Source organism: Leucopleurus acutus, assembly GCF_964270905.1.
Source record: "Leucopleurus acutus genome assembly, chromosome: 11".
In the NCBI taxonomy this organism is placed as follows: Eukaryota; Metazoa; Chordata; class Mammalia; order Artiodactyla; family Delphinidae; genus Leucopleurus; species Leucopleurus acutus.
This window is the reverse complement of record NC_139152.1, coordinates 58,532,431-58,555,009: the sequence shown is the minus strand read 5'-3', so window position 1 is coordinate 58,555,009 and position 22,579 is coordinate 58,532,431.

The window sequence follows — 22,579 nt, the reverse complement described above, 5'->3', positions numbered from 1 at the left end:
TGCCCCATCCTGCACTATTTTTTCTTGACTGCTCCTCCCTTGCTTCTGCATTCCCTCACTTCCCTGATTAGTAACTGTTTGAATATGCTCTTTGGAACTCAAGGAAGGTGTAGGAGACTGAAGCCTTTTTCCTGCAAACAAGAAACAGGGGACACGGAAAGGATTTGTACCCAGGAGGGCCCCACAGGTCCTGCTCAGTTTCAATACTTTTGTCATACTACTAACATTTATTTGTTCCCATGTTTATAAGCTCCATGAGAACAGATACCTTGATGACTGGCATACCATTGAGTCTCCAGGGCCTAGCACTGTGCCCAGCATATAATGGTCACTCAATAAACATTTGTTGCATGGATTGAGGTAGGATAATATCTTGATATTTTAACCTATGGGAATTTCCCCCTAGTATTTCCATAAGCTGTGAGGCTTCCTATGTACCAAGGAAAGATAGGGACAGCAGAACACAGTACAACAAAGATTTCAATTTTTACATTTTGATTTTTAGAAGCCCAAGCCACTGGTATTTAAAGTTGTTGGGTTTTTATTTTTGTTTTTTGGTGTTTTTTTTTTTGCGGTACGCGGGCCTCTCACTGTTGTGGCTTTTCCCGTTGCGGAGCACAGGTTCCGGACGCGCAGCCTCAGCGGCCATGGCTCACGGGCCCAGCCTCTCTGCGGCATGTGGGATCCTCCCGGACCAGGGCACGAACCCGTGTCCCCTGCATCGGCAGGTGGACTCTCAACCACTGCGCCACCAGGGAAGCCCTGTTTTGTTTTTTTTAAAATAGAATGTATAAGCAATCAGAGTCACTGCTTGATTAATAAGTATTAGTCAAGGAGAATTAGAGGAAAAGCAAGGGAGTTAGACATTGGTGAATGTTCCTGCAGCAGATACTGATGTTTCTCCAACATTCCAACCCCTTCTGCCTTGTCTTCCTCTACTACAGAGATAAGAAGAAAAACACTCGAATTAATAGTCTTTGAGTTATGAGTTATATTACAACTCTGAGGATCAAAATCATGTACTAAAGATGGCAGAGCAGTAAGTTAGAAATAGTCTTGAATGGACATCCTAATCCACAAATACCTAATTTATATAATCCACTGTAGTATGATTACCTGTTATTTGCAGCCCAATATATTCATAATGATAGCATCCCAGATAGTTTTGGGGAATATATGACCGAAGGAAACAAATTTCTCTTTTCCTCAACAAAGCCCGAGAAGGTAACAAGCTTTGTAAAGTTCACCCGTATCTAAGATAGACATGGAGCTATAGAGTAGCGGTGGCTGCATCACATGTCTAGAGAGAAAACCGGAAATAAACTTACAGAGCTTCCTCAATGCCAGTATTAAGAGTCTTCAAATGTTTCTACAAGCTACAGAGGAAAACTCATAGAGTTAGACTTGGAGACAGGGTGATCTATCATCCCAGTTTGCCTAAGACTGTCCTGATTTGAGCACTGAGAGTCCCACATCCTGGGAAACCCCTCATTGCTGGACAAACCAGAATTCTTGGTCACCCTACTTGAAGAGATTTTGTGGCTAAGACAAGGAGGACACAGCAGTACTTGAGGGCCAAGTGGCTATGAGAATGCAATAGGTGACAGATGCCAGCACGTTTGGATGATGATAACTGAGACCCCGATGCCCAGCATCTCCAAATTTCATAGTGTTACCAAGTCTGTTGCCCCAGAATCGTCCCCCTACCCCTCCCTTGAATGGATACCAATTACTCTTATCTAAATTTCAGGAGGAAGTTGCGAAGAGTAAAACAATAACTGGTTAGAACAAAGTAGGCCCAAGATATCAGAAGATTTGACTTCCAGTAGACCTTGAGCCTCATTATACGCTCACTGTAATACATTAGCATGCTAAATGACACACCCACCAGCACCATGACAGTTGACAATTGTCATGACAGCAACCGGAAAAGCCCATACAAGGACTGAAAAGGAGTGCTGCATCAGTTTCGGGTCCAAATCACACCCCTGTTCTTCGATAAGTTATGAATATTTCTCCCTCTCTTTCCAATTCCCTCCCTTTTACCTCAAACCTCCTATATATATGGTGTCTCCGCCCAAATCGGGTTGAGAAGTTGATTTGCGAACGAAGTTCCTGCTTCTCCATTCTTTGGCTATTGAATAAAGCTTGTGCTGTTCCAGTCTCAGCATCAATTTCTTTATTGGCTGTACAAATCTGAGCAGAAAAAGAAGCCGAGACAATGGGTCTCAGCCCGGGCTAGGACCCCGGCGTGGGTACAGTCAACCGATTCAGTAACAGTAGGTCAAATACTGATATGACCTGGGCAAGATGTGAAGGACACTCTGAACTGACTAAGATTACCCACATTGAGATTTAGTTTCTATTATCTAGTAGAAGTCAAATAAGTTCAGTTTTAGAAAAATTAAATTTCTTGTTTGTGGACAAAGGTCAGGTACCTTCTATAGAATAAAAAAATGATCTGAACATTGGAGGAAGAGTAGGAATCAGCCAAGCAAAGAGATAAACATTCAGATTTCAGGACACAGCATGCCATTAAACAAGCACCAGGAATGAGGTGAGCATGGTGAGAAATGAATGTAAGGAAGTAAATGAAATCATGCAGAACCTTGAAAGTCATGCTAAAAATTTGGGGCTTTATCATAAAAACAGTGAGAAGTCCATTAGGACAGTGTGACACAAAGTATGGTCTGTAGGGCTTCCCTGGTGGCACAGTGGTTGAGAGTCTGCCTGCCAATGCAGGGGACACAGGTTCGTGCTCTGGTCCGGGAGGATCCCACATGCCGCGAAGTGCCTGGGCCCGTGAGCCATGGGCGCTGAGCCTGCGCGTCCGGAACCTGTGCTCCGCAACGGGAGAGGCCACAATAGTGAGAGGCCCGCGTACCACACACACACAAAAAAGTGTGGTCTGCAGACCACCAGCATCAGCTGGAAGCTTGTTAGAAATGCAGATTTTCAGTCCCCACTCTCACCCTCCCCCTTAAATCAGAATGGGGCAGGATCCAGGAATCTGAGTTTTAACAAATCCTCCTTGTGATTCTTATTCACACTAAAGTTTGTAAAGCACTGATTTAGGGGACATGGTTAAGCAAAGCAAGAGAGACAAAGAGGAATTGGAGCCCTGCATTTCTGGCTTTGGCAACTGGTAAATGGTGATGCCTTTCACTGAAATAGGAAACACAGTAGAAGAAAAAAAAATTGGTTCTGTTCTTTTGGCTTGGGGCATTTTTATTTTGAAGCCCTGAGAAATTCCCAAATAGAAATATCTAGTATTTATACCTGGCTATATGGGCTGACAGCATAGGAGAGAGATATTGGCTTGAGGCAAGTATGAGAGAGTCATCAATATAGACAGGGATGTGGACTCCACAGGAGTGGATGAGATCACACAGAGAAAGTGTATAAAAGTAAGCGGCCCCAGGGCCTAGGACAGAACCCTGAAAGTACTGACTTTTAAGAGATGGGCAAAGAAAGAGGAACTGCAAGGGCTACCCAAAGAAGTAAAGGGAAAACTAGGAGAAGTCAACGTTAAGGAGAAGAGAAGGTCTTAAAAAAGAAGGAATCATGAAATACTTTGGAGAAATCAAGTTAAATAAAGACCTGTGCGTGCCTACGGGTTTAGCTACAATGTAGTAATTAGAGATGTTGGTTTAACAGTTTTAATAGGTAGGGGTTGAATTAAACTTGTAATGCTTAGGAACTAACTGAAAATAGTTGATTTAGTTCAGTGGTTCTCAACCACAGGTAATTATGCTCTCCAGGGGACATTTGGCAACATCTGGTGACATTTTAGCTACTGGCATTTAGTGCAAAGAGGCTAGAAATGAGGCTAAACATTCTATAATAACGCACAGGACAACTCCCCTCCCTGCCCCAATGAAGAATTATCCTGCCCCAAATATCAAAATGCCAAGGTTGAGAAACCCTGCTTTAGCCTAATAAGTATGTATACTTTTGCAGCCCATCATAATTATAAATCCCCTAGGTGTATTATATTATTGAGGCCAACAGAAAGCATGGCTGAACAAGTAGTAAAAGAATGAGAAACTCAAGAGCTCAGGACACTATTTCCAACTTTGCCACTATTATCTATATATATCTTTTAAACAATCATTTAAGTGTTTTCTCAGCTGCATTTCTTCATGTAGAATCATCTTGTATCCCCAAGGCATTTATAATCCTCCATGAACATTCCTTCCGTTAGCAACTGTTACAGGGAATACATTCTTATTCTAATTAGGTTTCTCCTTAGCGACAAAAAAGGAATTCAAAAATACCGCTATAACTACTTATATCAATAGAAAATTCTAATATAGATGCACTGTTTCTATATAGCTTTTCTACAGATACAAAAAGTTTGGGTTTGGGCTTCCCTGGTGGCGCAGTAGTTGGGAATATGCCTGCCAGTGCAGGAGACATGGGTTCAAGCCCTGGTCTGGGAGGATCCCACATGCCGCGGAGCAGCTGAGCCCGTGCGCCACAACTACTGGGCCTGCGCTCTAGAGCCCGTGAGCCACATCTACTGAGCCTGTGCTCTAGAGCCCATGAGCCACATCTACTGAGCCCACGTGCCACAACTACTGAAGCCTGTGCACCTAGAGCCCGTGCTCTACAACAAGAGAGGCCACCGCAATGAGAACCCCATGCACTGCAACAAAGAGTAATCCCTGCTCGCTGCAACTAGAGAAAGCCCGTGAGCAGCAACGAAGACCAAACGCAGCCAAAAATAAATAAATTAAATAAATAAATTTATTTTAAAAAACTTTAAAAAAAAGTTTGGGTTTAATATACCATAATATGCAATCATTTGAAAAAGAATATATTGAGTATTAGGAGATAAAGTGGAGGAAAAAACAGGGATACAATAATAGAGATAAAGGAAATAGAGGAAACAAAACTAAAGATATTATTCCTGCAGCTGCCAGAGCAAAGGGAGCTGAAATTTGGTGCTTGGCAGCAAAACAGGGATTTTCAATATAATAGTCTGATGTACTTTCCACTGGGGGCTAGAACTCTGTCTGTCACATTTTTGTATCTCCAGATCCTGGAATGTAGTGCTCAATTCATATTTATTAATTAAAAACAAGTGAATAAATAAAGCTAAGCCTGTAAAATACTGAGGTTTGAGAAATGCTCTTGGACATAGGGGGCTTTGTTAAATAAAATCAAAGCATTTTCCATCTTAAGCACCTAATAAGAATAACTACCAATAGAAAGAAAAATAGCTATCATCTACTGTGAAACTTCTGTGAACTAAACCCATTTGTTCCTTTATTTGCTCAGTTGTTCAGCAACCTTTGTTGAATGCCAGGCAAGATATTTCTGCCTTCACGGAGCTCATATTCTAGTGTGGGAGGCAACACAGAAGTAATTACGAGGTGTAGTGGCCATCCCAGCATCCACAATTCCTTCTCCTTTCAATCAAAATCTGGTCCTTGCTCACCTACTCTCTCCTGTGCAGCTATGTGCCCCTAGCTTCCGGTTGGTTCTGATCTCATCTCCCTGCGGTTCTTTCTAGCTTTTAGAGGCCACTGCTCATGCATGTGAAGCAGCAATTCAAATGCTTCTCCCTGGCAAACAAAACCAAGCTGTAATTGCAAGCACTGGCCACAAAGGGGCACAAGCAGCTCGATGAAATTTACCAGGTTGGCCAGAGTACATTCAAGACTATGACTTAGAAGTAGATTCTCTTCTGAGTTGTAGAAAACAAGAATATTCCAAGGGACATATAGGCTAGGGAGGGAAGCCATTTAACCTTAAGGCATCAATGTTAACTAAAAGTATCTCAAGACAGGAACAAATACGCAGATGTAGAGAATGGACTTGAGGATACTGGGAGGGGGAAGGGTAAGCTGGGACGAAGTGAGAGAGTGGCATGGACATATATACACTACCAGATGTAAAATAGATAGCTAGTGGGAAGCAGCTGCATAGCCCAGGGAGATCAGCTCGGTGCTTTGTGACCATCTAGAGGGGTGGGATAGGCAGGGTGGGAGGGAGACACAAGAGGGAAGAGATATGGGGATATATGTATATGTATAGCTGATTCACTTTGTTATAAAGCAGAAACTAACACACCATTGTAAAACAATTATACTCCAATAAAGATGTTTAAAAAAAAAAAAAGAAAAGAAACCAACCTGGAGCTTTCCCTCCTATTCCCAGCCCAAGACTTGTTAGATGTCTTTTAATACCCTGTACCTAATCTTTATTAGACATGTATCTTACTGTATATAAAAAAAAAAGTGTCTCAAGAAACTTTACACATTCTTGTCCAAGAAGGAATTTAAGTCAAACCTGCAGATTCTCAGAACTTACCAATTTATACTAAAAATATACAACCTAAAGAGTTAAAAAGGGAAGGCAAACAAAGAAGCCAAAGAGTTTAAATGTAATGTGCATTTTATATTACTATTTATAAATTGTACGTGTATTTTGAAATAACCAGAGCATGAGGTTGTATCAGATGGAAGTGTACGTTTGACATGCTTGGCAATAGAATTGTGTACCAGCAGTGTGTACCAAAGTACCCTACTAAAAAGTTCCGTTCAGAAAGGTAGCAAGCAGTCTGAGTCAGTCTCACTTTTTAAAACTAGATATCAGTAGTTAAATGGAACTGGAAAGTCTGAAGAGATTTGTCCACTTAAACTAGGTCTGAATGACTGTCCTTTTCCATCTTCTTGAGAAATAAGTCAGTGTAAAGACGGAAAAGCCTCTTAGAAAAATTGTTTTGCCTTGGTGAAATCATTTGGCTGAGGGCTCTAATGGGAGATTTGTGATGTTGAGAATGGAGAGCTTTTTGATAGCTGTGGATGGTCTAATGGGAAATTCGTAAGTAGTACACAGAAATACTGAGGATTATAGCACTCAGTACCATTTGCTTGAGTGTTTTCTTCTCGTGGCTATTCATTCCTGCCTTGTACAGTCTCATTTAAAATTTTACCATTCCTCTATACCACTTTCTAAATACTTCATAGCATGTATCATTGAGTATTACAATTACCTATTTATTTATCAGTACTAAAGCTGTAAGCTCTATGGTAGTAAAGATCTGTCTGCCTTGCTCTCCATTATATCCTGTGTCCAGAATAATGCCTGGAACATGGGAGATACAAAAAAATTGACCAAACCTCCCAAATACCAGCTCTCTTAGGCCTTCATTTTCAGTAAGGTTTTTTTGCCTTTGTACAAACCTCCAATTCCTTGAACTTCCATCTGTCACCAACTCCCAACCTCCATTCGCATAGATGTCTCTCTCTTGAATCTTTTTGATGAAATTCCAGTCTTGTGTGTGAAGGGTGGAATTCCATGAGGCAGGGCAAAGAACAACTGCTGAGGAAGGAACATTTACAGAGGAGTTGTAATGCAGAAAATTCACCCCCATTTCCCAGTCCATCTATCAGCTTTCTCTTGGTCTCTCTATCCCCCCTACTTCTAGCTCCCTCATATTCCCACTCTCCTCCATCACTATGTTTGGACTCCTTACTGAGCATCTAAACTCTCTCTTACCAGCATTCTTGATTCTCTTATATCCTTATATGTCTACTGCATCATCACAGAACACTTACCTTCAAGTAAACTTCTGGAAAATTATTCTGAGCCACCTAGATTATGTGCATCAATACAGAATCATAGTCATCAACTTCATTCTTGGGCTACCTGTCAGTTCTTTTACTTTTCTGGCTTCAGCTTCCTCCCACCCCCTTTTATCACTATTACAAACTTTCCTCAGTCTACTTCTGGTCTTAATTTAAATTGTTCATAGGATCTCATTATCCTTTTAGTCTCTGTGCATAAATAGTGATTTCCCCTCTTTTATTCCTGATATTGGTTATTATATATTCTCTGTGTATTTTTCTTGGTCAGTCTGGCAAGAAATTTATCAATTTTATTTATTTATTTTTCTAAGAATCAGCTTTGATTTCATTGATTTTCTCAATTATTTTTCAGTTCTTAACTTCACTGAGTTCTTATCTTTGTTATTTCCTGCCTTTTGCTGGCTTGGCTTTAATGTGCTGTATTTTTCTCCAGCTTCCTATGGTAGAAGCTTAGATTACTGGTTTGAGATTTTTATTCTTTTCTATTTAAGTGTTTATAATAGCTGCATCCATAAATTTTAACACTGAATATTTTCATTTTCATTCTGTTAAAAACTATATATCTATATGTATTTTATCATTTCCCTTGGGATTTCTTCTTTGACCCATGGGTAATTGTGGCAGGCACAATTATGTCCCTCTTCTCCCTCTCTTCAACCCCAAAATGTCTATATCCTAATTCCTGGAACCTGTGAATATGTTAGGTTACATGACAAAGGGGAATCAAGGTTGCAGATGGAATTAAGGTTGCTAATCATCTGACCTTAAAATAGTGAGATTATCCTGGATTATACAGGGGGGCCCAATGTAACCACAACGATCCTTAAAAATGCAAGCAGGAAACAGAAAGGATGTGATGACAGAAACAAGGTCAGGGTGATGTGATCCACCTTTACCAACTTTGAAGATGTAGGAAGGGAATCATGAACTAGGGAATGCAGGTGGCCTCTGGAAGCCAGGAAAAGCAAAGAAACACACTCTTCCCTAGATCCTCTAGAAGGGAAATAGCCCTTTCAACACCTTTATTTTAGCCCAGTGAGACCCATGTTGGATGTCTTAACCTATAGAACTGTAAGATAATGAATTTGTTTTGTTTTAAGCCAATAAAATTGTGATAATTTGTTATAGCAGCAATAGAAAATGGATAGTTATTTTTAAATGTCATTTAATTTCCAAATATTTGAGGAATTGCCATATATCTTTCTGCTATTGATTTATAAACTTAACTATTATGGTTTGAGAACATACTTTGTACGATTTTATTCCTTAAATTTGTTTAAATCTGTCTCATGACCAGGAATCTGGTCCTCAGTAAACATTCTATGTGTATTTGAAAGGAATGTGTATTCTGCTATTGCTGGGTCAAGTTTTTAATAAATGTCAACTAGGTCAAGTGAATTGGTAGGGTTATTTTGATCTTCTCTATCTTTATTGATTTTCTGTCTACTACTTCTATGTTGAAATCTCCAACTCCAGTTGTGGATTTGTCTACTTCTCCTTTCAGTTCTGTCAGTTTTTGTTTCATGTATTTGGAAGCTCTGTTGTTAGGTGCATATGCATCTAGGGCTGATATGTCTGGAGACATATCTAGGACTGCGCATCTGGAGCCTGTGTTCCGCAACGGGAGAGGCCACAACAGTGAGAGGCCCGCGTACCGCAAAAAAAAAAAAAAAAAAAGAAAAGAAAAGAAAAGTAGGGGGGAAATAGGAAACAACTGGACAACAGGCAGCACAGGACTGTGATCTTTCAGCAAAGGGAAACAAAGTAGGTGAGCACTAGGAATGCCCTGGCTTTCTCCCTAAGGACAATTTTCATCACAGTGCAGGAAAGTCTCATTAAGATGAGAAGATAGAGATTAAAGTTCAGAGATGCCAAGACAGCTAAAATGTGTGGGACAGTGAATAGGAGAGAAAGGTACTAGAAAAAGAACTCCAGAAGTTTTTCACAGATGTCCCTCCTTGATTCTTTGAGACTAAATTCCAGTCTTGTGTGTGAAAGGTAAAACTCCATGAGGTGAGGCAAAGAACAACTGCTGAGGAGGGAATATTTACAGAGGAGCTGTGATGCAAGAAAATTCCTAGGGCTCACACAAGACTTGGGATCATTCTAGTGCCCATCAGACAGAGTGAACACACCTCACTGAATAAATGGGTCATTCAGTAGAGATCTCAGAGGTTCCATCTTAGCAGTGGAGCTAAATTGGTTCTCTGTTTCTCCTCTACTTCTCTTTACCAATATGTTAAGGTCTTTAGAATAATTTCACTCTCCTCCTTCTTCCCTCTGTCCATGAGGTCTTAGAAGTTTTTAATTCCTCTCTTCTTCCACTAACCCTCTTAGATTTTGAGAGTTTCATATTTTTATTTCTAGATTCTTAGAGTTTCCTTTCAAGTTTTTCTATTTCTATTACAAATTTACTTTACACATGCCCAATCTATCCTTTTCTATTTACATGTAACTGTGCATATACATAGCAATGTGTATTGCTCATTCTGTTTCTCACTATTTTGAAGCATTTGTGCACATTAATTTGTTGTCTTTTCTTTAATATTTTTCTAGATGAGGCATGGGAATGATCTACTCTCTGAGTTATTGCACACTCTCAAAGATCGTTCTTTCACTTGACAGATTAATTGTATCATAGCTAGGTAAAGAATCTTGCTTTTTCTCTCTGTAAAGATGCTAATCTACTGCCTTGAAGCTACTAGAGTTACAGATAAGAAGTCCAATGCAAAGGTGATTCTTTTTTTCAGCAGCTTGTTCTTTCTAAATGGTAGCAAATAATATTTGTTCTTTAGAGTTCAGGAATTTTACCGGATTGTGCATGTGTCTTTTCTATCAATTCAGCCTGCCCTGGAATTCTGGGAGGCTTTTTAATTTACAAAATTAGGTCTTTTTCTCTCTTGAATGTGTTTCCTTTCCTCTCTCTAGAACTTGAGAGTTCTTTGTGATTAGCAGTAATCTTATTATGTGTAACCACATATATTTCCCAGCCAAAAAAATTCATATATATATATATACACACACACACATATATACACACACACACACATATATATATGTATATGTATGTGTATATATATATATATATATATACTCCCCTACCTCTTTGGAGTAATTCCTCAGAGCTACTGAGAGACTATTTCCCAGTCTATAGTCCTCAGTGAGGCCCTGAATAAAACTTAACCTACAACTTTTAAGTTGTGTGTTTTTCTTTCAGTTGACACTGGCGGTGTAGAAAGCAGGCAGGTTGTCACCTCTTTTACTCCACAGAGGTCTTACAACAAAGCAGGTAAGAATGTGTACTTTGAAGCCAGACTGCCTCAGCTCAAATACCAGCTCTGCTGTTTACTAGTGATGTGGTCTTGGGCAAATTATTCACACTCTATGTTTCAATTTCCTTATTTATCCAGTGGGGAAAATTATGAGTATTCTTATGGGCTTATTGTGAGAATCATGAGTCTACTTTTGTGAAGTACTGAGAACAGTTCCTGGCAAGCATATGGGTTGTTTTTAAAAGTTCCTTCTGAAAATAGATGCATATGTGGTGAACAAGAACTGTTAAAACTCTGAGTTTTCTAGCTTTCCCTTTCAATTGTACTCAGTGTTGGCTGCACATTTGAATCACAGAGAATCTTTTAGAAACTCTCTTGCTGTACCCCAGGCTAGTTAGATCAAATCTCTCCATAGGAGAAACAAGGCAATAGGAGTTTTCAAAACTTCCCAGGTGATTTCACTCTGCAGCCAACTCCTTAACTCCTACACCAAAGAAAATTCAGTGTTTGTAGATTGATCTCCTCATGTATTAGTCATTGCAAATGAGTTTCCTCAGATTCTTTTGCTCTGCAGAATACAGATCTTAGAGAGAGGACTACAGAGTAAGGCTAAATTTCAGAATCACGGAAATTTGGAAAAACTTTGCAGTCATTTCCCACTGCATTGAGATAGAATCCAAAGTCTGACAAGGCAAGGCTCTATGGAGGTCCAGTCCCTGTCTGCTGGGGGCTCGACCCATCCTCCTTGAATCATTCTCCCCACTGTTCACTATGTTCCAGCCTGGCCAGACACCTTTGTCCTCCTTTAACAGGCCAAGCTCTTTTCTGCCTCAGGGCTTTTCTGCTGGCTGTTTCTTGTTTCAGGAATGCTCTCTACTCCCCACCCTGCACCCCCCCACCCCGCGCCTTTTCTTTAACCCGGCCATTGCCTAATATCATTTCCTCAGAAAAATATTTCTTGACTTTCCAATACAATCAGTCCTTCTAGGTCTCGTTGTAATCATTCACCAACATTATAGTTTTCTTCACAACACCTATCACAATGTGTAATTACGTATTTACTGGTGGGATTATTGGCTTAATGCCTAAACTCCTAGCTAGACTCTAAGCTTTATGTTTATTTTGTCCTACTTCCTTGTCTCAATGCTTTATGCTTAATACTGTACAATACAGACGGTCCCTGATTTACGATGGTTCGACTTACAATTTTTCTACTTTACGATGGTGCAAAAGTGATACACATTCTGTAGAAATCATACTTCGAACCTTGAATTTTGATCTTTTCCCAGGCTAGCGATATGAAGTAGGATACTCTTTCGTGTTGCTGGGCAGTGGCAGTGAGCTGAAGCTCCCAGTCAGCTACACGACTGTGAGGGTAGACAACCGACACAGCCGTTCTGTACCCAGATAACCATTCTGTTTTTTCACTTTCAGTACAGTATTCAATAAATTACATGAGCTATTCAACACTTTATTATAAAACAGGCTTTGTGTTAGATGACTTTGCCCAACTGTAGGTTGATGTCAGTGTTCTGAGCACGTTTAAGGTAAGCCAGGCTAAGCTATGATGTTTGGTAGGTTAGGTGTATTAAATGCATTTTAACTTATGATATTTTCAGTATTCATTGGGTACATCAGGATGTAACCCCATCATAAGTCAAGGAAGATCTGTACAACCAATAGCTCATGAATAAATATTTAATAAATGAAATTTAGTCCTGAAAGGAGTTTTTGATCGTCCATTTTGAATAGGTTGTGGTTTGTTTTTATTTATTTATTTATTTTTTTGCGGTACGCGGGCCTCTCACTGTTGTGGCCTCTCCCGTTGCGGAGCACAGGCTCCGGACGCGCAGGCTCAGCGGCCATGGCTCACGGGCCCAGCAGCTCCGCGGCATGTGGGATCTTCCCGGACCGGGGCACGAACCCGCGTCCCCTGCATTGGCAGGCAGGCTCTCAACCACTGCGCCACCAGGGAAGCCCTTCGAATAGGTTGTGGTTTGGATAAGGAAATTGACACTCAGCATTTAAGTGACTTGCCCAAAATCATTCAGCTAATTAGTGCTAGAATTAGGATTTGGTCTCATTTCTCCCATTTCTCAGTCCAGTGAACTTTCTAGCATTAAGTGATTTGCTGCTGCAGATATAAAACAAGAGGATCAAGAAAGTAATTTAGATATATGGAATGAATGAAAGTTTAATTCAGTCATCATTCAGAAAAACAATTTTTACTGTACAATAATGTAAAGTGTACTAGAAGATACTGGAAACTGAACTGAGTTTCAGTTTTCAAGTGAAAGCAGAAGTGACTAAAGGCTTAATTGTTTCGAAAGTTTGTTAATCTTTAGTTCAGACTGGATTACTATTTGGAACGTGCCCAGTTCCTCAGAAAAGTGTACCATCAATCAGTAATAAAGCTACCAGTCATTAAATTCCTCTACACGTGCTTTGCATACATGAACTCCAAATCTCTTTGCAACTTTGCAAAGTAACTATTCACAGATAAGAAAATTAGGCTTGGGCTTCCCTGGTGGCGTAGTGGTTAAGAATCTGCCTGCCAATTCAGGGGACACAGGTTCGAGCCCTGGTCCGGGAAGATCCCACATGCCGCGGAGCAACTGAGCCTGTGCTCTAGAGCCCGTAAGCCACAACTACTGAGCCCACGTGCCACAAATACTGAAGCCCGTGCGCCTAGAGCCCATGCTCCGCAACAAGAGATGCCACTGCAATGAGAAGCCCGCGCACCACAACGAAGAGTAGCCCCTGTTCGCCACAACTAGAGAAAGCCCGCACGCAGCAACAGAGACCCAACGCAGCCAAAAATAAATACATACATAAATTAATTAATTAAAAAAGAAAATTAGGCTTATCACACAGTTTGTAAATGGTTAACATAAGGGTTAAAACCACATTGGTGGATTCAAGTTTCTCATCTGACAACAAGGAAAAAGCTGAACTAACAGAATCTAGAACTCTTCTTTGATTTATCAAAGAACCAAGGTCACAGGGCAAACTACTTCCCCCAAAACTGGAGAGACAGACAGGTGGATACAGAGAATCACAGCTAACAGGGAGCAGCAGCCCAGGAGCAAAAGCCAGCAGCTGGAGCCAATATAAATAGAAAAACTTTAAACTGTAATTAACAAACTGCTGGAAGCTCAGTGTAGACTGCCTGAGAGTTAAAAACTCCTAGGGGGCCCCGGATTAGGGAAGCCCCATACTTTCCTGAATTTTACCTCCAAGAGCCATACCAAATTCTCACTGTAAAGATCAGAGAAAATCCCTCCAGGGGGAGGAGAAAAGTAACCATTTAAAATATGCCCAGAGCTTTCAGTTTTCCTTACCAAGGTTGTCCCTCAAGGAAAACTATTTTACTAGAACCAAAGTGACTGCGATTTCACCAAGCCTAACCCTCCTGGGGATGGGGAAATACCCAACTCCAGCCTCCTCTAGCTTTTGACATGGGGAAAGACTTTTACTAATAACAGAAAGGAAAGAGGTACCATCACTACCAATCTCATAGACACTAAAAGGATAATAGAGGAATATTATAAACAACTCTTATTTCCACAAATTTGATAACTTAGATGAAATGGACCAATTCCTTGTAAGACACAATCTACTAAAACTCACACAAGGAGAAATAATCTGAATAGGTCATCTATTTAGGAAATTGAATCAATAATTAATAATCTTCCAAAATAGAAAGCACCAGGCCCAGACGGTTTCACTGGTGAACTTTACCAAGCATTTAAGGAACAAAAGATACCAGTTCTCTATAATCTGTTACAAAAAAAATAGAAGCAGAGGGAACACTTCCTAGCTTACTCGATGAGGGTAGCGTTACCCTAATACCAAACCAGAAAGGAAAACTACAGACCAACATCTCTCAAGAACATGGTTTCTGTGGGTCAGGAATTCAGGAGCATCTTAGTTAGGTGGAGTCCCTATAAAATTGCAGCCAAAATTTTGGCCAGGCTGAAGGCTTGAAGAGTACTGGAGGATTTACTTCACATGGTGCTGGTTGTTGACAAGAGCTCTCAATTTCTCTCCATGTGGGCTTCTCCACTGCTTGCTTAAGTGTTTTTGTGACAGGAAGGCTGGCTTTCCCCAGAAATGAGTGATCCAAAAGAAAGCAAGGTAGAAGCTGTGATGTCTTTTATGAACTAGCCTCAGAAGTCACATACTATCATTTCTTCCATATCCTATTGATAATACAGGCCAACTCTATTCAATATGAAAGGGGACTAAACCAGGGGCCATCTTAGAGGTTGTTTATGACATCATACAATGGAATACTTTTTAGCGATGAGAAGAAATTACATACACATGTAACCATTTAGATAAACCTCAGACCTTATAATGAAAAAAAAAAAAGCCAGACACAAGAGTACACACTGTATGCAATTTGTATGATGTTCTAGAACAGGCAAAACTACTTTATGGTTATTACCCCTGGGAAGAGGAAGAACTGACAGGAAACGACACAAGGGGATTTCTGGGGTGATGGAAATGTTCTATATCTTGAAAGGGTGTGCTTCACATGGATGTATCATTTGTCAAAGTTATACAGTTAAAAATATTTGTGTGCCAATGTAGAAAGACTTACTTCAAAAAATAGAACCATAAGAAAAAAATCAGGTGAAGACTGGGAGTGAGTGGCAGTATAGATGAAACAGGAATGGTAGAATGTCAATAACCGTTGAAGCTGGGAGATGGATATACCAGGGCTCATTATATTATTCTGTTTACTTTGTATGTGTTTGAAAATCCCAAACTTAGAAGTTGAAAAACTAAAACCAAACTGTTTTGTGTAATAAGCTTCCAATTCCTTTGTGTAAAAGTGTATCGCTTCTTTTGTTTTACAGTGCTAATTATAAGAGCATTTGTGTCGTGTGAAGGCTGCATTATGAATCGCACACTAAGTCATCTTAGCAACCCTGATTATAACTGGGAACACAAAAATGTGGTGGTGGGAGGTGGGCAGTGAGAAAAATCTTACAGGAGCACATTTTAACCTGTCATTATGTAAAAATTGGTGAGAGCCATCCAGTTCTTAAGGCAAGTGGGACAGCAAGTATGACACAAAGATGGCTCAAAGACATTTCCTCTCAAGCTAGTTGATGTTTCTCTTCTTCTACCAGATGGAAGCCCAGCAGGGACCATGGTGATCTGGATATTTAGACAGCACCTCCTACTTTTTGTAATAGCTCTTGTCTCTTCCCTCAAAGGCTCTAAAGGTAGGAATTTGGGGGTGGGAATATGAGGTGGAAATTAAGTAAAAGAGTAAAGGAATTTGGAAAGTGGACACAGAGGTTATTTTCCATAATCCTATCACTCAAGGATCTAATTTATCATGTGGAAGTACATATGTCTTCTCACAGATGCCAGTGAAATTCCTGCCAGAACAGAAGCAAGAACCCTCTAGTAAGAATGTGTGGAATAACATGGAGATATCGAAAAGCATAGGATATATTCTGGGACTATTAATAGTCCAGATGGCCCAGATGCATGAAGCATGAGTAGGGAAATAACCTTAATAAGTCTAAACAGCATAGAGAGACTTGTACTTACTATTAGGCACCCATTATCTCATTAGGAGAAAAATCATCCCAAAAGTTTAAGAATGAGGTTTTGGTTAATATGTTTTGATGTAAAAAAATATACTTTTCTTCTCTCTTGCAAAATGAATTACATGAACCCAGTTCATTCATATAATATTGGGAGTTATCTTTTTCATAGAATAATAACAATAATACCAAATATAAAAGTAGAAGCAACTTGCATTTGCATGGCACTTTAGATGTGTCAACTAGTAATGATAACATTTACAGACTGCATATTATATGCTAGAGACTGTGCTAGGTATGTCAGAAGACTGAACTCATTTGATCCTCACAGCAACAATAGCCCCATTTTATGGATGAAGAATCTGAGACACAGAGAGGTTAAGTAAACAGGGTCATGGAGCTAGTGAGTGGCAGAGCTAGGATTTGAACCCAGACAGTCTAGCTCCGAGCCTGTGCTGCATTATGCTGTCTTTCAAAGCTGACATGGTCTATTAGTTCTGTGGCTGCTGAAAAAATTACCACAAACTTAGTGACTTAATACAACACAGATTTATTACCTTACGGTTCCGAAGGTCAGAAGTCGTAAAATCAAGGTGTCAGCAGGGCCACCTTCCTTTCTGGAGGCTCTAGGGAAGAACACGTTTCCTTGCCTTTTCCAGCTTCTAGAGGCTGCCCACATTCCTTGGCTTGTGGCCTCCTTCATTCATCTTCAAAACCGGCATCTCTCTGACCCTCCTTCTGTTGTCACATCTCTTTCTCTGATCACAGCCAGGAAAGGTTTTCCACTTTTGAGGAAGCATGTGAGGAGACTGGATCCACCAGGATAATCCAGGATAATCTCCCGACCTCAAGGTTCTTAAGCTTAATCACGTCTGCAAGCCTCCTTTGCCAGGTATGGTTGTCACAAGCTCCAAAGACTGGGATATGGACATCTTCTGGGGACCATTATTCTGCCTACAACACATGATTTCTTCAAAGGCTTTTCACTCACATGACTGATTTGATATCAACAATATGTGAAACTGAAGTATGCCTATTAACTCCATTTTCCATACAGAAGGACTATGTTTTGCCCCAAGGTCATATAGCTAGTATTAGGGCCCTCTACAAATGGATCTCAAACTACCTCTCTAGTCTCATTTCATACAACTTCCCTCTACCTAATCTCTAGTCACAGCGAACTTTTTTTTCCCCTCAAAAATGTCACACCCTTTGCAATTCAGTATTTGGATGTGTTGTCATACCCTCTGGGAGGGAGTCCCCACCATCTTGACTTGGCAAACTTTTACTCATCTTGTAATGTCCCACTTAATGTTCTCTGCCAGGTGTTCCCACATCACCCAAGCAGCTAGTGGCAGGGTTCTCACTGCCTTTGTCATACTCTTGCTATACGCTAGCCACACATCGTAACATATGTGAACACATGGTGTTAGGATGCAAATGATTCTAACTGCCTGGTTTTGATGGAGATGCTACTATGATTGACATCAGGAGACTAAAGTAAGGATAACACACACACCCTTCCATAGAGAACCTGACAACCTGTTGCATAACTCCTAGACTCTTCAGCCAGACCCGAGTTATAAAATGGGGCCAGAGAAGAGAAAGCTTCTGTGAGGAGAGTAGTGAACAGTTTCTTTAGAGGGAGTGGTAGCCGGGCTGTGAGTCCCCAACCTGGGGACGAAACTTCAAGTGCACCTTCGGAGAGTGTTTCGTTTAGTTGAGAGAGAGAGAGATGGCCCGTGCCTGACTCATGCCTGAGAAAGTTAAAGCCAACATTCATCCTGGGGGCTGACTCCTACCTGGGACTCCAGGGGGCAAGAAAGTGCCTGACTCCTCTTTGATGGTAAAGCCAGAGACTGCACTGAGATTGGCTAGCACTTTCAGAGGTTGTCAAAGCAAGGGATTTTCCCCATGGAGCACATGAAGTTCACCTGGTGAAACCTTATCATGAGGTTGTCTTGAATCCTATCCAATACAGTTACCTGAGAGGTGAGAACACCACAGTGGAAAGAGGCTAGATGCCCGGAAGCTGAGAAGTAACAGTGGTAGTTTGTTAGAATAATGGCCCCCAATGCATCACATCTGTCACCTTTCTCCTTTACAGTGTGACTCTACTACTCTTTCCACGATGAGGTGGAGTACATTTCCCCACCCCTTGAATCTAAGTAGCCTTTTAACATTTTGGGCCAATAATTGCCGCAGAAATGATATCATGAGACTTCTAAGGCTAGGCCTTGAGAGAACTTGCAGCCCCTACTTTATCCTTCTTGGAACGCCTGTGTCATCAAGAAGCCTACTGGAGGATGACAGATGGGTCACATAAGCCCAGCCAAGAGTCAGCATCAAGGTGTCAGTCATACACATGAGGCCATCAAAACTAGCCCCCCAGCGGACCTGTCAACTGACTGCAAACATGGGTGAGTGAGCCCAGCTGACATCACGTAAAATCGAATTGCCCAGCTGAGCCCAACCCAAACAGCCAGCCACAAACTGAGAAAATAGTTTTTGCTGTAAGCCACTAAGTTTTGGGGTGGTCTGCGTTAATAGATAACTGATGCAAGCAACCATTTGAACTAGAGATGCGTCTGCTGGTGTAAGAACTGTAAAAGAGGGGCTCAGCGGGAAACCTCCAAATAGCCCACAAAAGCACCCCCAAGCCAATACCAATTTTAACCTTCTATACCAGACTCATCCAATATCACCAGCTTTTGCCATCTGCCATGCCTGGAGAGGCAAAAGTACCATTACAGATTTATCTTCTTCCTGCCTCTATCTCCCTTCCCACTTCTACAGCAGTGTCTTAGTCTGTTCCGACTGCTATAACAAAAATACCAGAGACTGGGTGACTTATAAGCAACAGACATTTATTTCTCACAGTTCTGGAGGCTAGAAGTCCAAGATCAGGGTGCTAGCAAGGTCAGATTCTGTGAGGGCCCTCTTCTGGGTTGCAGATGGCCATTTTCTCAAGTGTCCTCACGTGGTGGAGAGGACAAGAGAGCTCTCTGGGGTTTCTTTTATAAAACACTGATCCCATTCATGAGGGCTCCACCTCATGACCTAATCACCTCCCAAAGGCCCCCATCTCCTAACACCATCACGTTGGGGGGTTAGGATTTCAACATATGAATTTGGGGGGCAAACAGTCAACCAGCATCAGCAAAATTTTAGTTTATTGGAAGTCTCAATTCAGCATTTAGAATAGCCAAACCTGGGTTAAAAAACAATAGCCAAAAAAACCCAAACCCAAAACCAAAGAAAAACAAATCCCAACCCTCACCCTGGACCTGCTTTAGCTGGAAGCCTGCAGTGGGAAAGGGGAACACGGCTCTTTGCTCTTTCACAGTTCACCTGTTCTCCTTCCTGTTTCTAAGAATAAGAAGAAATGTTCATGGCTTGCTGGAGTTTTTATATAAGGTTATGGGAAGTTTAAAGGGCCAGTAGAAGATAAAAATAAAGTCACTTTGAAAAAAATAAAGTCACTTTGAAAAAAATAAAGTCACTTTGAAAAATCACAGACCACATGTCTTATTTGTTCAACATGCTAGTTACATACATACATTTGTCTTCCCTTCTCATCGCACATGGATGGCACAGTCCTTGTTTCATTCATCTTTTTTTTTTTTTTTTTTTTTTTTTGCGGTACGCGGGCCTCTCACTGTTGGGGCCTCTCCCATTGCGGAGCACAGGCTCCGGAGGCGCAGGCTCAGCGGCCATGGCTCACAGGCCCAGCCGCTCTGCGGCATGCGGGATCTTCCCCGGACCGGGGCACAAACCCGCGTCCCCTGCATCGGCAGGCGGACTCTCAACCACTGCGCCACCAGGGAAGCCCTCTTTCATCTTTGATTCACCAGCTTCAGACACAGTGCCTAAGGCATAGAGACACCAAGAGAATGTTGCACTGGATTTATGTTGCGCTAAACCCCATTTTCCTTTTAAATTCACTGCTAATAAGGTCTTTTATAAAGAGAAGGAATACCATTTAAAATAACAATGGGGAAGGGTAGTGGGGAAGAGGGGTTATTCCTAGAGATTATTTTGTTTACTTTGAGCATTTTTTGATTTGTAGAAGAAACATATTTGACTGTAGACTTTTTAGGAAAGTATTTAAAATTATTTTTGTATAAGTATTTTAATAGCAGTTTTATTGTGATATAATTCATATACCATAAACTTAAAATTATTTACTTTAACAAAAATAAAAATCATCTGTAATCTTAACAGATAACACATTAATGTTTTGGTATACATCCTTCTAATCTTTTTTCCTAAACAGGTTTTTCTTGGGTGTAAGTACCTGACTTGAAGCAGCAAAATGATAGTACAAATTATAACAACATTTCACTGATTAAGAAGAATATATGTTAGGGCTTCCCTGATGGCGCAGTGGTTGAGAGTCCACCTACCCATGCAGGGGGCACGGGTTTGTGCCCCGGTCTGGGAAGATCCCACATGCCGCGGAGCAGCTGGGCCCGTGAGCCATGGCCGCTGAGCCTGCGCGTCCGGAGCAACGGGAGAGGCCACAACAGTGAGAGGCCCGCGTACCGCAAAAAAAAAAAAAAAAAAAAAAAAAAGAAGAATATATGTTAAAGTACACTCAAAACAAATGTTACGTGGAAAATATCTCAAATTTCTAGCAGTAGTTATCTTGGGGAAGGTGGGAGAAAGCTAGGTTTGCTGAGGAGTGGAGGCAAAGCATATTTTAGTTTTACCTCTAATGTTGTAATTTTTTAAAAAGAAGGATAGATTCTGGGTATTAACTATGCATTTAAAAAAAGAGAAAAAACTCCAAACATTAAAAAAAAGAGTTGCCACATGTATAAAATAAGTTTCGAAGGGGGTGGTTATGATAAATGTAAAAGAATGAACATGTCTAGTCTTGGCAGGGAAAATAATTTCAGGAGCCTTGCCCTGCTAACCTGGCCTCACCCTCACTCCTTCTACAATCAGTTCCTGACTCCTTAGTTCCAAAGCCATTAAAACTGCATCACATGATTGAGAAACGCTGGTGTCATCTCAGTCCTCTGAAATTCAGGTAGCTAAACTGTTTTTTTAATTTTCTTCCAGAAATATGTTCCTGATTATCAACTTTCAGTGATTCTTACAGGGAGAACTGATTAGCGTCAAATAACTTAACAAACATACATATATTAAACACTTACATATTTTAAAAATGTTCAGTTCAGTTTCCAAATGTTCCACTTGGAGTTATAGCAACAGTACTCCATAGCTACGCTGCATAATTGTGTTTTCATGTTTAAACCACGTGCAAGCCACCTGGGATTTGGTAGCTAAGTACAGTCTTTTCTCGTTGCGATGGCATCAGGAACATGAGATGATGGGGGCTGCAGGTCACCCACTATGCAAACATGCGGCAGCTGTTCATATTGCAGGCATGTGGCAAAGTCTGCAATATGTCACCGCACATGATTTTTCTCTAGACTAGGCCTATACCTAATTGGGATGAGGCTGGCATTTCTGAAGCCAGCATCCTACATGCAAAGCAGCTAGAAATAAGAAAGAGACATATGGGGCTTCCCTGGTGGCGCAGTGGTTGAGAGTCCGCCTGCCGATGCAGGGGACACGGGTTCGTGCCCCGGTCCGGGAAGATCCCACATGCCGCGGAGCAGCTGGGCCCGTGAGCCATGGCCGCTGAGCCTGCGCATCCGGAGCTGTGCTCCACAATGGGAGAGGCCACAACAGTGAGAGGCCCGCGTATGGCAAAAAAAGTAAAGAAAGAGACATATGCCCCTAGGCTGAGGCATAGATAAGTCAAGTAATGAGAAGAGCTAGGAATGGAATGACCTGTGTGTAGCAGTTCACTGCTCTGTCGGCTCCATTTGACAAGTCTTCAAAGCTCTCCTTCGGGAGCTGCCCTGAGCCACATACACCTTGCTCTTTTCTACTGTGTGACAGTATGGCAAGAAGTAGTATATATGCCTGTAAGCTGCCTAGGTAGGCAGTAGTACACATTATTTTATCATACAGCTACATGGAGCTCTTTCCATGAGAAGTGTTTTTTACACAAACTGTTTACTGTTTCAGTAAGATACATGTAAGTTTTTTTTTAAAGTGCTTCATTTAAAAAAAAATCTACACTTATATCCAAAAGTGCTCTGAAAACAGAAAGTTTCTTCCTAAA